Below are 18,199 nucleotides of genomic sequence, written 5' to 3'. Positions count from 1 at the left end.
CCGATACCAGTAAAAAATTAGGGTCAAGGACGATCAGCTGGGGGGCCCCTCGGGCTCGGTATACCCAAGCAGGCTCCTGGCAAAGGAGCCAAAGCCAAACAAAGAAAGATATCAGTCGTACATCGAAGACCGAAGGAACGCCCCAAGGCATAACCTACCTCGAAACGACCGAAGGATAGACCGAGGACAGAATCCTTGGGGACTTATCAACCGAGCCGGATTCGACAGGAATGCAGGACCAGCAGAGGCACCTCGCCTGTCAGAATATAACTGCAACGTCGATATACCGGACATTGTCTTCGCCATCAGCAAAATCAAAGACGTCAAGTGGCCCAAGCCTATGCAATCGGATCCTTCGCAAAGGAACCGTAACCTAGTGTGCGAATTCCACAACACACATGGCCACAAGACCGAAGATTGCCACCAGCTCCGAGAGGAAGTAGCAAGGCTACTCAATAAAGGTCACCTCAGAGAATTCTTAAGCGACCGGGCCAAAAATCAGTTCCGGGAAAGAGAGGCGGCTAAGAAGAACGAAACGAATGAGCCACAACATGTTATGCACATGAGCTTGGGAGGCGTCGACGCTCCCCAGGAGCCCGTAATGAGAAGGACAAAAATATCCATCACCAGAGAAAAGCGAACTCGAGGGTACATACCCGAGGATGCCTTCACGTTCAGCGAGGAAGACACTAAGACCTTTTCTCAGCCTCACAACAACGCACTGGTAATCTCTTTCCTCATAAATACATTTCAAATAAACGTGTGCTCGTGGACCCAGGTAGCTCGGCCAACATTATCAGGTCGAGGGTAATAGAGTAGCTCGGACTGCTCGACCAAATCGTACCTGCCGCTCGAGTCCTCAACGGATTCAACATGGCGAGTGAAACGACAAATGGGGAAATCACCCTCTCAGTCAGCATGGTCGGTACGACCCAAAATGTCAAATTTCATGTCATCGAAGGAGACATGAGGTACAACACCTTGTTCGGACGACCGTGGATACAATGCATGAGAGCAGTACCATCCACCCTCCACCAAAAGATGAAATTCCCAACAAAGGACGGGATCAAAACCTTCTACGGGGAATAACACACGACAAGGGAAATGTTCGCGGTGCACGATGTGGCACCGGCACCAATACCTCCACTCGCGAAAGAGCTAAAGGGTAATCAAAATACATCTTCGGTTAGACCCGATTAAACACAATAGAGGATCGTACCGTGTCCTCATTACAAGCGACAGGGACGTATCAGACCTCGGAACATCACCGTCACATCCCACACTAAGGTGCGACCGTCTCTCTTTTTATTTTTTATTTTCGCACTAACCCTTATGCAGGCGCCTGATCAAAGCATTCAAAGTGCTGACCCAGCCCGAAGACCTTAAGGTTTTAAAGCATCTGTTGCACTCTTTTCCTTCGACCGAGTTTTTTTTCCAGAATAGGGTTTTACCGGCAAGGTTTTTAACGAGGCAACGCCTATGTGCTACCTAAGGAAGATCCAAACAAATGTTCGAGGCTTCTTTTTCAATCAACCTCGAACACTGGAGGGCATCCCACCGGAAGATCATCCACTCGGAAAAGCCAAAAAAATGCCAAGTGGGGCCTCAATAGGAAAATGATGTGCCGGGCCAAACGGTCGAATGAGCCATGTCCGTATAGCCGGCCCCCGATGGCGGAGACATATGTACTTGTATCAAGCAATCAAAGAATGCCTTTATTGAAGCATCTCATACTCCAAAGGAAACTCAGCATTTTCGCAAAAACAAATCCTCCATCAAAATGTCCCGAGCACTCGGGGACTGGCGTCGACAATTCAGCACCTGAACGACCTCTAGGTCAGGTCTCCAAACTCATAAGCCCTCAACGAGGCAACATGAAAATCACGAAACATCTCCAAGGCCGAAAGTACCCCGAATTCTTGGGGACTGGCGTCAAAATCTCAAAAACGCACGACCTCAGGGTCGGGATCTCCAAAATTGTAAGCCCTCAACGAGGCAATACGAAATCTACAAGTGACGACTTCCGAGCCAAGGTACCCTCGATGACTCGGGGACTGTCGCCAATCGCCATTCATTAAAAAACCTGAGCCATAAGACCCTGAGGGACATACTCGGTCTCGTAAAACCTACATAAGGCAACAACAATATCTGTAAGACCTCAAGCAAGGCATGAACAATACTTGTACCAATATCCAAAACTGTAAGACCTCAAAGGCATGAAAAATTTGTAAGACCTTACTACAGGAATAAACTCGATCCCGAAGTTTAGGCTATATATCGAACTTTTAAGACCCCTAAAAAGGCATACCCTCGATATAGATACCTAAACTACTTCACTCGGGACCAAAAATGGCTTCGGCCAAGCACAAATGACTACGGTCATACGGCTGCACCAGCCAAACTAATGCGACTCGGGGACGCCCGACCATCGCTATAAAATTGCAGGCCATTACTTCAAATCTACTTCGTAAAGAACCAGTTAAACAGGCTACCCTCGGCATAGGCAAAAGAGCTTCGACCATGTCAGCTCCAAATCACAGGCTTCGAGCTACTCAGCCTCCGAGCCAAACCTTCCGAGGTGCTCGAACATCGTCGAAAAATGACTCGAAATCGAGGTTCTCCCGAACCGTTGACGGGTCGGGTAAGAATTACTTCAAAATCCTTAACGAGAGGAAAATAAAGCCAATAAAAGGTCGCTTAGACCCAAAGCGTTTGAGCCATTGTCTCCAGCTTACATTAAAAGGCTGCATCGGCCCAAAGCGTAAGAGCCATTATCGCCAGCTCACACAAACATGAAAACTTGAGGGTCGATTGAGCTCGAGTCGAAACCCGACTCGTAGACTGAACCCAAAATAGTTAACTACATATGCAGGGCAAAGCGTCAGAGCCGTTGTCGCCAGCCTAATGAGACTCAGGGCCACGTACATAAAAGATCGCTTCGATCAAAGGCGTAAGAGCCATTGTCGCCAGCCCACGCAAACATAAAAGCTTGAGGGTCAAATAGGCTCGAGTCGAAATTCGACATAGGCACCAAACCCAAAATAGTTGAGCAAAAGCATAAGAGCTCAAACACTAGCTTATACTAAAGGTCGCATCGACCGAGCACGTAAGAGCCCCCAGGCCAGCCTAATGAGCCCCAGGGACATATCACGATTCTAAGGATTCTCACTGACTCCGAGACCAATTCACCTGGACAAATTCGAAACAGAAAGGGGTACAGAAGAAGTAAAGCCACAAAGGTTTTTCTTTTATACACGTACGCAAAAAAACACATTCCCCATCTACAAACATACTCTGTAACTGCTACATACAAAATGGCGAAATCTATGCCCTACCCCTGGGAGCTACGACCTACCGGCCTCGTCTTCACTCTCCTCGGTATCATACAGAAGCAACCGAGCATCACGCTCGTCCGCCCTCGCTCGTGCCAACTCTTCCGAGAGGAAAAAACCCCTAGCGTGGATCTCCTCGAGAATCTTTCTTCGAGACTTACAACAAACATATTTTTTGATCCTCTCCTCGCGATCGAGGATCCTCCTCAACTCGGCTTGAGCATCGGTAGCATCCTTCGAATAAATTGCCATCTCCTGATCAGCCTTAGTTTGGCTCAGTGCTGCTCCGATCTGGGCATCAATGATCTCAGCCCTGACCTTCGAAAGCTTGGATTCGAGCTTCGTGATCATATCCGATTGAACCGAAGCATTATCACGAGCTAAGCGGAGTTGAACCTCGAAGGCAGGAACTTTAGCCAAGGCATCCTTCTCCTCTGAAGTCTGAACCTCTGCCCGAGCTCTTAGCTCGTCACAGCCATTCTTGACTCGGTCGGCTTCATCCCGAAGACGTTATAGGGCATCCGTCTTTTTCTGCAACTGGGATAGACGGAAGTGTTAGCCTCAAAAGCTAAAAGGTGGAACGCACACGCACCCGGGACGGAAAATTACCTACTCCATCAAGTAGCTCTCGTAATTCGAGCTCCGGCATGCCTCAAATCGCAAGTGCGCCAGCTCGACTTCCTTTTCCTTGCAAAGGAGCCTGAGGGATCTATCCTCATCCAGAGATTTTCGGAGCCTGGCTCCATGACGGAGCAGCTCGGACCTAAGCCTGTCAAAAGCCTGCAAAAGAAAACTCGATAAGATAAGAAAGACGCGGGATTCAAAAGGCCTATGTCAAAACTCATCGCGATGTGAAGTCGGCGGACTTCTTTGAAGGCCGAGGGCAAATCTATTAATCTAGTCCCCTCAGCCCTGGAAGAAGCGACTTAGATCGAGGCATGGTCGCTCGGAGAAACCACCTTTCCAGAATCAAGAACTACGGGCGCGGCAAGCTCAAATGGAATTTCCGTCTCGAAGCCCCAGCCCCGTTTCGCCTTACTCTGAGCGCCATCGCCCATCGAATGCATATCTCGCTTATTATTATCATTCTTTAGCCCAGGAGCTGGCAAACCCTCCCCCTCTCCGGAAGAGCACGGCCTCGCCTCGGAAGGCTCTCTGATACCTATGGCAACAAGATTAATACGTAAAAAGGGAAAATGTCTCTCCAAATGAACAAAGGGTAAGGAAAAAGTAGTACAAGCACACACCGTGATGTTTTGCCTCCCACTGCCCCGGCACAATGCTCGCCACTTGCGCTCGTCGCAAGTCGAGTGGGTCGCCAGCTTTCAGACCCAACCAGGCAGATCAGGAGCATCGCCTGGCGCCCATGAAACCTCTACAGAAAAGGAAAGAACACGGTTACAAAACTAGCCTTTGCCATAAATGAGTCTGAGAAGGCACGGGATGTACCACTTATGTGTATAGTTCCATTCCTCAGGGAATGGCATAAATTCCACAGGGATAACGTCAGCAGTCCGGATCCGGATGAACTGACTCATCCACTCCCGATCTCCATCTTCCTCATCGTCAACAATGAAGGGCGTGGTCGACAGACACCGCAAGGTTAGCAGACCTCGATGGTGAAAGGGCTGATACAGCCTAATGAGATCATTGAGCGTAAATTCAAGCCCCGCCTTCTCCGCAAAGAACCTCATCATCAACACTACTCGCCAAAACGATGAATGTATCTGTGCCAAGGTAACCCGATACTTTAAATAGAAGTCGAGCACAACCCTATCGAGGGGGCCCAGTGTGATAGGATATGTATGCACGTTCAGGAATCCATCAACATGATCCGAGATGCCCTTATCTGGGGAAAATGTCTGTAACACTACTCTCTCCTCCCATCCGCAGTCTCTCCTCACTATCTCAAGGTGCCCCTCTCCTATCGAAGAAATAATCTTCAAGGTAAACTTTCTTTGATCCTGAGCATCGGGAGCGGAACTCTCCCCTTTCTGCTGAATAGGCCCCGATATAGCAGTCATGGCTATGGCGAGACTAGAGAACTGTAGCAGGAACTTGTGCAAATGCTTCAGCACTGAGGTAATGAAGGGCTCAACACCGAAATGGGAGGATAACTATATAAAATGGTGATATCTCTAAAGGAGCGGAAACGACCCTATATATGGAAAGAAACGGCAGCGACTTGCCTGCCCAAGAAGCTAACGGCATCGTCGCAAATCTCGAGGTGGTACCCGACCTTGAAGATCTGCATCTAAAAGAAGATAGCTCCAAGAAGCTAATAGAATTGTCGCCAATTCCGAGGTGGTTCCCGACCTCGGGGACTTTCGCCAAAAGGGAACTAGGCCCCAAGGAAATAAACATTCGAGCTCCACCCGTATGGGCTTGGCCCCAGGGCATCGCTCGAGCTCGAACTAACCCTCCTCCAGGATCTATCTACATCACCTTAGGGCTGTCTACTCTAAGTGCAAAGCAAGTTTCCAGGTGGTCTGGATTTATACGAACCTCCACTCGAGGACTGCCCTCGAAAGTTCAAAAGGCAGTCCCTGTCCACGGGCCTCCAAGAAAATTTCTCCTCAAAGGATATCACGAAGCCTAAGTGGTAACTCACGATTTTAAGGCTCAAAGCATTACATTCATTAGACTCGAAGTAAGGAGTCTGAAGACCCGGGCTTATCGACTTGATCCAGGCTTGATATTGGCACCGACCGATAGAGCCATACATCTGGAATCTTCATAAACGAAAATAAAAGGAAACACAGCAAGCGTCAAAGACAAAATTGGAGAAACATCTTTGTATCCATAAACATCCAATTACAAAAGCCCATGAAGGGTCCTTACATATGATTAAAAAAGCCCACAAAGGGTCCTTACACAGAAACAAGGAAGCAAAAGGGTACATAAAGAAACAAGGAAGCAAAAGGGTACACATAGCAAATGTCTAAGAGCTTAGCCTACTCTCAAAGGTGCAACCTCGGCAGGAGCGTCTTCGGATAGCATCCCCTCGCGCGCACGACCTCAAAGACAATATCTTCCAAGCGCCGTCCCCTCGGGAGTCTCATCTTGACCCTCCAGAATGGCATCTTCAAAAGGGAAGATGTAGAAGGGGAAAGCGGTAGAGAAGAGAAAAGTGACGAAGGAGAAGCCGAAAGGGGCAAAGAAGTGGCTGGGTGAAAAAACTGGCTAGTATGAACTCCGGTAGTACTACTATTGTAAAGCCACTTCTTGGGACGTTGCCCCGACGTGGGGTACAATAGTTAGTAGATAATATCACCACACCCCAAGGAAATCAAAGAGGGTGTAGTGCACCGGGCGGGGGCAGGAGGGTGAGTAGCGGAGTATAGTCCGATCACCCTCGTGAGCAGCAGTGTATAGTCCAAACACATTCCACAGACAGAAGAGATCGACATCCCTGTCTCGTCATCTCGGAACAACAATGGCAACAACAACAACAACAGCAACAACAACGAAACAACAAAATCTCGCTTGACTGAGGGAAGTCCAGGAGGTAGGCCTTGGCACGGCCTATAGAAGCACCGCCATACAATCGCGAGGCCATGGGCCTCAGACATGGTGGACGACAGTGAATAAGGATGGAAAGAGGAAAAGGTAGGGTAAATATGGGAAGTCACTTGGATGAAAAGTTAATCCCAGGAGGCTCCCATTTGTAGGAAGGATGATAGCGTAACCGACAGTGCCATTATTTTCGAAAGGCGTAACGATAAGCGCAGTTAATCCATCCTTGGGAGCTGAATCGGCGGCGACATTATAGCTCTGATGAGCGAAAAATCATAACACTTTTAATGATTTTGGAAAAGCGAAGCGACGGGACGCTTTTCGCTATCGTGAGGCTTACGTCATAAGTTGTCATCATCAGTGTGACGCCATCATAGGAAGCCCGAAGAATTGGGGGTCAAATTCGTTTCTTATCGTTCCTCTCTAAGAAACGCGGGGACTATCTGTATACGGCAAAATCGGAGGGTCCATTTTCTTGTCATTAAAGTACTTCGGAGGGTCACCTCGAAGGCTCGAGGCCACAACTAAATATCCTCCCTCGATGGTCGCCGACCCCCGACCCCAGGACGATGCAGACCGCGATTATGACAAAGATAGGGAGTTCCCAAGGCAAACGACTAAGACTGACAGAGCCTAGCTGGTCTATTCTGAACCCGAATCAGGGTGTCATGTCTAGTTGTCCTATCCCACATCTTTACAATTAATACATTTTTGTACTATGTAAGGACTCCCCTCCTATATAAAGGGGATCCTTGTTATTTTGTAGAGGCCTGTTGCTCCAATTACTCAACACGAAATATAGAAGAATATTCTCTTTTTCTCTCTAACATATTTTCTTGATATTATTGCTCTCATTTATAACATTCATACTTGTTCTTCATTTATTGCTTATCATTGGCCATACAAAAAAGCCTTCGTTGATTATCTTACAACTGTTAGCCCTTCCCCGATTACCCTTAATAGCTCGAGCCCGAGCCCTGAAATCGACCTCGAGACCCCGTATCAGTCTACCCAAGGCCCCGATTGGCTAGCTCATCGGTTTGATTATAACTCTATCTTTAGCTCGCATTTCATCTCTAAATTTCAAACACATAGCATCATCCGCTTAAAAAACTAGCATAAAAATAGATCACGTATTTTTAGAGTCCCATCAACAAATTTAATTGTTATTATCATTTTCACGGTAAACATGGTTCGGAGTGAAATGGTCACTTAGTCTCTTAGTTAGAAAGCTAAGTTGGAAAAGTCAACCGGAAGGTGACTTATGGGTAATCGAATTCGAATTTGGATTTTTATGATTTAATTAGCTTCGTTGGTTGATTTTATACTTAGGAGTGTGTCCGGAATGTAATTTGGAGGTCCGTGGTAGAATTAGGCTTGAATTGGCGAAAGTTAGAAATTTGGCGATTTTGGTCGGCAGGGAAAAATTGGGTATCGAGGTCGGAATGGAATTCTGGAAGTTGAAGTAGGTTCTTAGTGTTATTTGTGACGTGTGTGAAAATTTGAGGTCATTCGGACGTGGTTTAATAGGTTTCGGAGTCGTTGGTGAGTTTTGGAAGTTTAGAAGTTCTTAGGCTTGAATCCAAGGTTGATTTGGTATTTTGGTGTTGTTTTGGGTGTTCTGAAGGTTCGACTAAGTTCGGGTAGTGATATATTACTTGTTGAAATTATTGGTTGAGGTCCCGAGGGTCTCGGGTGAGTTTCGGATAGGTTTGGGTTGTGTTGCGCTCGTTTTTCTTATGTTTCGACGCTGTTTCTTCAAGCATAAATGATATCATATTGAACAAATGAGCTCCGATTTCTTTTTTGATTGAAGCATTAGATCCGTATCATAATTACGGACCCGTAGCAAAATGAATCGTCGAATTTGGACGTTGTATGAGGATTTTAGGATCATTTTACTAAGAATTAGGTTGCTAGATTTTTCAGATTAATTACGAAATTGCCACTTACGGCGTAATTAAAAATCTCCACTATTTGCAAATATTGAAACCAACATATCTCCTTCATTATAAGGTCAAATTGAGTGATTCAAAAGCCTAACTTGACTAAAATTTCACAGGGAATCCACTGGAGGAATAAAAAGCGAGTTTCGGGATTGTTTGGCATGAAAAACAAGGTAGAATAGCTGGCAGAAAAATATATAAAATAAGGGTTTATTCATTCGGTCATATTTTGAGTTGGGGAGCTCGGATTTGGGCGATTTTGAAGGAAATTTTTACCATATAGATTGGGGTAAGTGTTATCTACTCGGTTTTGGTTATATTTCATGAATCCATCTTTGTCTTAGGATTAGATTGATGATTTCAAAGTGAAATTGAGGGAGTTAGGGTTTGAGTTTTGGAGTGTTTTAAGTGAGGATTTGAGGGACCAAACGGAGTCCGATTTTGATAAATTCTATATGTTTAGACTCGGGAGAGGACGAGGATTATTATTCTGCCATTTTTGACTGGTTTCAAGATATGGGCCCGGGGGCCGGGTTTTGGCCGATTTCGAATTTTTGGCCTCTTTTTCTGTTGGAATTCGATTCTTTAGCCCATGTTGATAGTATTATTCTGATTTTGGTTAGACTTAGAGATTCTGGAGACCGAGTTTAGAGACGAGGGCATCCCGAAGTAGGATTTTACGCTGTTGAGGTAAGTAACAGTTTTAACTCTGGCCTTGAGGGTATAAACCCGGAGAATTTGATATCTTATGTTTTTTTGGAGGTGATACCCACGCTAGGTAACGGGCGTGTGGGTGTATACTTCGAGGGATTGAGACTTGGTCCGTCCCGTGAGGCTTTGAGGCCTAATAACCATTATTTGTGTTTATGCATTTACTTGTTGGTGAATTTGTTTGCCTTCACGTTAGATATCATGTTTAGGCTTCATTCATGCTCACGTTATTTTTACTCAGCCATAGAAATTATTGTACATGTTTACCTCAGTCTCTATTATTTTGCTGATATGTTGTGATACTTGATGTAGGCTGTGTCCCCTTATTGGTGGTGCATTGTGAGGCTGGAGAGGTACATGAGTGAGTGAGGCTGAGGGACTGGATGTGAGGATATTAATACCATAGCGCGTGATCTGTCTGCATAGCACCTGATTTGACCGTGCGGGTCTATGTACTGATACCATAGCGCGTGAGTTGTCCGCGTAACACGTGAGCTGACCGTGCGGATCCAGGTATTGATATTATAGCACGTGAGCTGTCCGTGCCTAGCGCTTGGGCTTTGGGAGCCCCTTCGAGCCTGTACACACCCCCAGTGAGCGCAGAGTGTTGAGTGTATTAAGTGTTGAGTGTTGAGTGTTGAGTGCGAGTGTTGAGTGATGGAATGACATTGCTGTGAGGTTGCATTTACTTTTGCTGTCGCTGCATTTATCTGTTAAATTTCATTGTGGCATTTACTGAGTTATGTAATTTACCTGTTTATTCTGTTATTTTTAAATTGTGAAAATGAATAATTGGACTGTTGTGCTTAGCTCGTCACTACTGCTCAGTTCCTTAGTTATTTCTGTTACTATTGAGCCGGTTGTACTTATACTACACCCTGCACTTTATGTGGAGATCCAGGTGAGTTAGAGCGCGTCGATCGTTGAGTTCAAGCTGGCTATAATTGGAGACTGCAAGGTAGATGCTAGCTTCCGCAGGACCTTGTTACTCCTTTTGTTATTTCTTCTTTGGACTGTATTGACAGTTAGACAGTTATATTTCTTAGTTCATAGTTTTAGACACCCATGACTTTGTGACACCCCGATGTTTGGGGCTCGTTTCCGTATTTTCTATATTATATTTAGAGTCAGTTTAGTTTATGAGAAATTCAAATATTGGAAATATTTTTTAAAATTCATATAATTAATCTAGTAGTAATATTTTGGAAATAGGATTACCTTGTAATACGATAGGCGCCATCATGACCTGGGTTGGATTTTGGGTCGTGACATTGCCGAAAAAGACCCATCAAAAATGGCATAAACTTTGGAGGAGAAGATAAATATTGTATTAAGTAGTAAAAGATTTATGAAAAAGTAAAAAGAAAAATACAAAACAAAAGAAAATATGTTATGAAATATATTATTTGTATGGTTGTCCACTACACAAATATGACTTTCACTACTGTTCTTTATTATGTAGGTAGCCTCCCCACTATTCTTCATCATTATGATTGTAACTCCCACACCTCCATAACCTCCTCCATGATCTCAATAGTTAATACCATGTTCATGACGTATTACCTCAATATCATCTTATAAATAGAGGGTTTGAGCATCACATTATACACACTTGAATGTATGGAAGAAATAAGAATCTCTCATCTCTTTCTCCCTACATTCTTGTCTATTTTCTTATTTTATATTATTACTTTGAGCTAAGTTTCTTAATACATTATTAACACGAATTGCTATTTTATTTGACACTTTGTAAAAAAGACAAAAAGGCAAGGAATTAATTTTGAAAATAAAGATGTTATCAGTGGCTGCTTTCTTCAAGTAATATGCCACACTTAATTTATGATTTTCATTTTGTTTCACCAATGTCCCAGCCTTTCATGAGAGTTTCAGTGTGAGCTTTGCCAAGTGATAAAGGTAAATTTCATCTCGTCAGAGGTATTGTGGTACGACTGATTTTGCAATTACAAAAGATATATGCACATGCAATTACACACAAAAAATATACTACAAAATGCTAGGCGTCTATGACATACAAATAGCGTGAGCACCTAACTTTTGACTATATTTGATTTTTTCATCACCTTTTAATATTTAAATATATCTTAAGTTTAATCTACATATTTTAGCTCTTATTTCTTCTTTTTATATATTTTACTTAAGAAAATTGAAAACAATTAAAAAAGAGTCACATTTTGATATAAGCTTTATCTTCATTCACAAATAAAGAAAAGGTTTTCTAAAAAATAAAAATATTTTAGTTTGATAAGTAAATTTTGAGGTATTAGTATTTTATCTTGCTATTCAAGTTTAGGAGTAGTATTTTTATTTTCCATCTATTAATCAATAAAAAAAAATCAAAATCACAAAAAAAAGAAAGAATATTTAATTTGGACTAATTCTCCTAAAGTCTTGTTTGATTCAAATGTCCAAGTCCCGATCCAAATTGGGCCAAACCTGAGCCCAATAGCCAATAACCTCCTCCCCAAAACCCTACATCTTTTATATATCTCATTCTCTAATTCCTACACCCCTAAGCAGCGGCAGATCCCAAAAAAGAGAGACATCCATCGTACTCTCTCTTCGACAAAGGAGAAAGCAACCACAATTTCCTACACCCTAACAAAACCCCTTTGGTTGCTGAAAATTCAGCAATGTAAAAGCCATCAAAACTCAACTACTCTTCCACCATTTTCAGCCACAAACAATCCATCTTCTTCCACCAAAAACCTCCATTAATCCATCCTAAAATCAGCACCTAAAACTCACAAAATTCACCCTAAAATCGCAACAAAACAAGCTGTGATCGCTGCTAGGAAGAGCAGCAAAAATCAGCTGCAAAACAGTCCAAATCGCTGCCCCCTTTTCTACCCAAAATCAACACCAAAACACCACCTTAAACCATCCCAAATCGACTATTTTTTCTGCTAAAAAAATACCTCAAACCCAGCTGAAATTCAGCTCCAAAACAGTAAAAAAAAGAGCAATAACTGATCGGCTCCAACCCTATACCATTATAAAATGGCAAAGAGTGGTCGATAGAGCTTTTATCCGAAAAGTCTGGATCGATATCCACAAATAGCTAATATTGGTTGGGAATTGGATTTCTATCCAATCTAGCTATGCGTGTTGTTCCTAATTGCACTTCTAAACATGCTTTGTTTAGTTTCTATTCTATTTTTATGCTAGTGAATGCTGAAAATAATCTAAGTATAATATTTTTGTAAGGGTTTTCTCAATTGATAAAAGGCACTAGGGAAGTGACATACACTTAGGTGAGTATCTAACGGGGTCTCAAACTTAGGACAAGCTTGTTATATTTGGGATCATGATATAACCTTTAGACATAGTTACTCACTTTATACTATTTTGTTAGTGACTTTGCCTTAATTGGCTTTCTCAAGCCCAACTGGTTCAAACAATGCAAGCAAAATTGGCTCAAGTCAGGTATTACTATCTCTAGGTTTAAACCCTTTAATTGGGGCTATCAATCTCTTGAATGCACCCCAATTCCTTGATAGCCTAAATTTCCTAGACTTAGTCTCTCTTTCTCAAGAAGAGGCTAAGTCATAAAGGCACGAATCAGTGTTTGCAACCACCAATTCAACAATTAATGCATGAATCAAGCTAAATATCATTAACCCATAAACAACTAAGCCCTAAAATTAAAGACCCATTAAATACCCACACTAGGGTTGGGTCACAACCCTAGCTAATGTGTTTAGCTACTCATAATCAAGGTAGAAATCAAAGATGGAGATGAAATATATGCCATAAAAATTAATTACAAGAGTAAAATCTAAGATTAATAGCTAAAGATGCTCTAAAATTACTCTAAGAAGTAAAATACAACTGTTCACGTGCTTCTCAAAACAAAAACTGACCTAAAAATTGAAAAAGAACTATTTATACACAGCTGAAATTTCTGGACAAAAATACTCCTACGGAGGTTCTGCTGTCCGCACAATATTGAGCGCCTCAGCGCTTGAACTTTCGCGGCCGCGCAAAAGCAAGCGCGGACCGCGCTTCTTCCATTTTGGACAGGGACTGGGCTTGATTTCACTAGAAGCATATAAGAGACCGCCTCAGCGTTGTTTTCAACCGTGGCCGTAAAAGATTTTCGCTGACCGCGTTCTTCCTTTGAGCTCAGATTTCCAAGCCTCTCATTCTTTATTTCGCCCTCAGCGAAATTTGCACCGCGGCCGCGTCAAGTATTCCGCTGCCGTGCTATTTTATCGCGGTCAGCGGTATCTGTTGTACCCCAAAATACCTCTCAGAATCTCAATTCCGCTATCAGCGTAATTGTGGCCGCCCCAGCGGTGGACCTTTCGCGGCCGCCCTTTTCCTTCGTTGTCAGCAATTTTATCTCAGCTTTGATCTTGTGCAGGTTTTAACTCCTTTATGAGCTATTTTTAACTTTCTTGCTTTATTTTGACCAAACCATACAAACAATCTCAATAAGTTAGTTTTCGGGAATAATTTCACATGTTTGATCCAAAATCTAAGCAAAAGGAGCATAAGATAGACTAGAATCCCTAGTTATCAATAACAAACCCCAAAACCAGCCATTTTCAGCTCAAATTCCTCGCCAAAACCCAGCAAAATCCAGCTAAAAAAAAGAGCCAAAAACGCAGCTGGATATCACCCAGCAAAACAACTTCAAAATTAGTCCGAACTCAGTTCCGAAACCATCTTTGAAGTGAGGCGATGTTCGAGTTTGCCGGTCCGAGGTTTCGGCGACGTCGCCGTTGAAGTTTTCGATCTAGTTTCTGTCAAAGTTTTCAACTTTCTCGGTTCGAGCTTATCGGCCATTGATTTTAGATGTTATAAATTTTAATCAAATGAAAGAACTTTATTTCACTCAAAGGTTCATTTTCTTCACCTTACTCTATGAACTTCTATTTTTAATTGTTATTGCTCATTAGTTAGATAATTTCTTTTATGATTTTTTAAAATATTGTTTTTTCTGGTTATTCTCCTTCAATTGCTTTGTTTAATCTTTTGATTTACTTAGTGTATTTGAAGCTAGATTAACGAATGCTTGAAACCGTGAGTTGTTCACCTACACGCTAAATGCGAGCATGATATTTTGTAACGACCCGGCCGGTCGTTTTGAGAAATTAAGCTCTGTTCGGCAGCGCAAGGTCTGGAATTACTTCATAATATGAGTATCGAATTGCGTGCATGGTTGAATTCAGTTAACGGATGAGAGTCAAATCTGAAAAAGGAATCTAGTTTTGGAAGTTTAAACGGTGAGAATTTGACCGGAATCAGACTTTTGAGTAAACGGCCCCGGAGTAGGTTTTGGGTGATCTCAACAGCTTCGTATGGTGATTTTGGACTTAGGCATGCGTCCGGATTCGGATTTGGAGGTCCGTAGGGTAATTTGAGGCATTTCGGCGGAAGTTGGAAAAGTTGATGTTTCGAAAGTGGAGAAGTCTGACCCATAGTTGACTTTTGTAATATCAGGGTTGGAATGCTATTCCGAGAGTTGGAGTAGCTCCGTTATGTCATTTTGGACTTGTCTGCAAAATTTGGCATCATTTCGGGTTGATTTGATAGGTTTCGGCACAAGTTTTCGTAGTTGGAAGATTTGGAAGTTCATAGTGCGATTCATGGTGTGATTCATCGTTTCGGTGTTGTTTGATATGATTTGAGACCTCGAGCGAGTCTGTGTTAGGTTATATGACTTGTTTGTGTGTTTAGACGGGATCCCGGGGGACTCAGGTGTGTTTCAGATCATTTTGGCCTATTTTGGACGCTGATTATCAGATATCTGGTGCTGTTCTTCGCGTTCAAGAGGAGGCTCTCGCGTTCGCGAAGAAGAATTTGGCTTCTGGAAGTTCGTTCTTCGAGTTCGCGAAGAGACACGCGCGTTCGCGAAGAAGGAAATCTCGGTTGCACATGTTTGACTTCGGAGGATCATATCTCACAATCTATAAGGAATTTGAAGATGATCCAAAAATGAAAGTTGTATCCCTTTGTGTGAAGTTTTGAGAAATGTAAATTAATTAGAATTTAGATTTGTTTGCAAAAAGTTATGGTAGTTACACTACAGGCTGTACGGGGAGGGTTCGGAAATCTCTGCTGCACAGGGTTGACTTTGGAAGCTTATATCTCATAATATATAATGACTCAGGAAATGTGCAACCTATGGAACTATAGTCCGTGGTGTCTAGTTTTCAGAATATCAAACCATTCATCATTCGGAGTTGTGTGCAAAAAGTTATGGCCATTATACTAAAGGCTGTCCGGAATAAGTTTGGAAATCGTTGACGAGGAATTAGTCATCGCGAACGCGCGAGTAGGGTCTCAAACTCGAAGAACAACCCCTGGGCAGGCAGAATGTCAAAAATGGAGGGGTAGACCATTTTATTCATATCTTGACTTGTGGAGCTCGGTTTTGAGCGATTCTTTGAGGGTTTTTCCACAAATCGATTGGGTAAGTGTTCTTCACGTAGAATCTAACATATTCGATGATTTTATCTTCATTTTCATCATTTAATTTGTGTTTTGGGTTGGGAAAAATGTTAGTTTTTGAAGAAATTCCTAAAATAAAAAATCATGATTTGAGGGACCAAATGGTATGGGAATTTGATAAATTTTGTATGGTTGAACTCATATCGGAATGGGTATTAGGTTTTTGTAAAATTTGTTGGGTTCCAAGGTGCGGGCCCGGGGGGTCGACTTTTGGACCGATTTTTGGATTTCGTTAAAGATTGAGACTTTATGATCCGGAATAGTTTCTTATGTGTTTTATTTGTGGTTTGAAGTTAATTTGGTTAGATTTGAGGCGCCCGGAGGTCTTTTCACCCGAGAAGAGCATTTTAGAGTATCGGTTTGTTGTCTTTCAGGTAAGTATCTTTCCTAACCTTGTGTGGGGGACTGCCCCTTAGGATTTGAGTCTGCTATGTTGATTGTAGTTCGTGTACGCGAGGCGGCGAGTGAGAGCTCGGACTTATTTGTTGAAAAATTAGCCTTTTAGGGTTCTTAGGTCCTTATATTCACTATGTATGAATGTGTACTTGATATGCTTGAGTTTTCCACTTACTAATTAATTGCTTATGATTCATTCTTATTGCCTATTTGACTCTTATTTTGCTTAACTGAAGATTTTTACCTCTTCTATTGTCATGCTATCTTTCATAACAGCTCGTCTTTATTGAAAATCATTATTATCTCCCCTGTAATTGTTTAGTCTTAGTTGAGGTTATGATTATCTTCCCGCTACTCATCCTTAATTGAAATTGTTGTATATTCTTCGTAAATTGCCCAACCTTAAAAAAAGTTTAGATATCCTATATTTAGTTGACATTTCCTTATTTGGAATTATTTGATTCGTGTTAGCTTCCTTGTTGTGGAGTTACATATTATGGGATCATTGCTTCATATTATTTTCTCCCTTGTTGGGCTGTTCTTATTACGCTTAGTATTCTCTATTATGGTTATTCCTTGTGAGCTAGTTTTACCGTCTCCTTGTGATCGAAAGTTCTTGAGTTGATTTACTTGTCGTGTTCTTGTATATATATTGTCATTGTTGCTGTTGTACTTGTTGTGGTGGTGTACGAGGTTTCTGCCGTGCAGTTGTTGATATTGTGATGCACGAGGTTTCTGTCGTGCGGTTGTTGATATTGTGATGCACGAGGTTTCTGCCGTGCGGTTGTTGTTATAGGGTTGCACGAGGGTTCTGCCGTGCTATTGCTACTATTGATATATTGCACATGCGGCGTGATAAGGCGGGGTATGTATATATATGCTTACATGTGGGTTGCGCATGTGGCGAGACAAGGTGGGAACATTATGATGCACGTGTGGCGAAACAAGGCGAGCACTTATTATGTTATTATTTGCACACGTGGCGAGACAAGGTGGGCTTTGTCAGGGATTGATTGTGATGATTTGTGATGGCCTTGGGGCATTCTTGTTGTTTGATATTGTGTTGTGGTACGCTTACCTGTATGAGCTTTATCTCGTGGAAGTTGTGAGGAAAAATCTTACGTGCTGTCAGTTCTTTTCCTTATGCTTATTAGCTGGTAGGAACTATGTTAAAGCACTTGCACAAGTATACACGTAGTTTAACACTCCTATCGGATGTGAAGTCCTCCTGATTTTGCTGAGTATAGATGCACACCCTCGTTTACTTGTTATATATGTGAGAGTGGCTCTAGTTAGCAAGTGTGTTGTCAGCATGACCATGAGGTGTGATGGGGGCACAGGATGCCAAGTGTAAGATTTCAGTTACTGGGACTCATGAGTTGTAATTTGTTCGAGATTCGGTGCTTCGTGGAAATTTTTGGATAAGACCTGATGTGAACACTGTCGTAGGATCTGAGTTATTGCTTACCTTTACTTTATTGTGAATTTAGGATTTGGGTTTGTGTTTTTGCTCGCTCTTCTATGTCATTATTTTGGTATTTCCGCTGTTACTTGCTGTTTTCTACCCTTATTGTATTGTAGTATTGTTAGCCATTTCGTGTAGTCTTTATATATACAGCATGTTCCGTTGTTCCTATATTTGTACAGTTTATTGGACTGGTAGGTGTCTTGACTGTTCCTCGTCACTACTCCACCGAGGTTAGTCTTGATACTTACTGAGCACCGCTGTGGTGTGCTCATGCTACTCTTCTGCACATTTTTATTGTGCAGATCCAGGTATCGATCATTAGTAGCTGTGCGGATCATTGCTGAGGAGACTCA

This window comes from Nicotiana attenuata, unplaced genomic scaffold, assembly GCF_001879085.1.
Source record: "Nicotiana attenuata strain UT unplaced genomic scaffold, NIATTr2, whole genome shotgun sequence".
NCBI classification, from domain to species: domain Eukaryota; kingdom Viridiplantae; phylum Streptophyta; class Magnoliopsida; order Solanales; family Solanaceae; genus Nicotiana; species Nicotiana attenuata.
Note: the sequence above shows the minus strand (reverse complement) of the source record.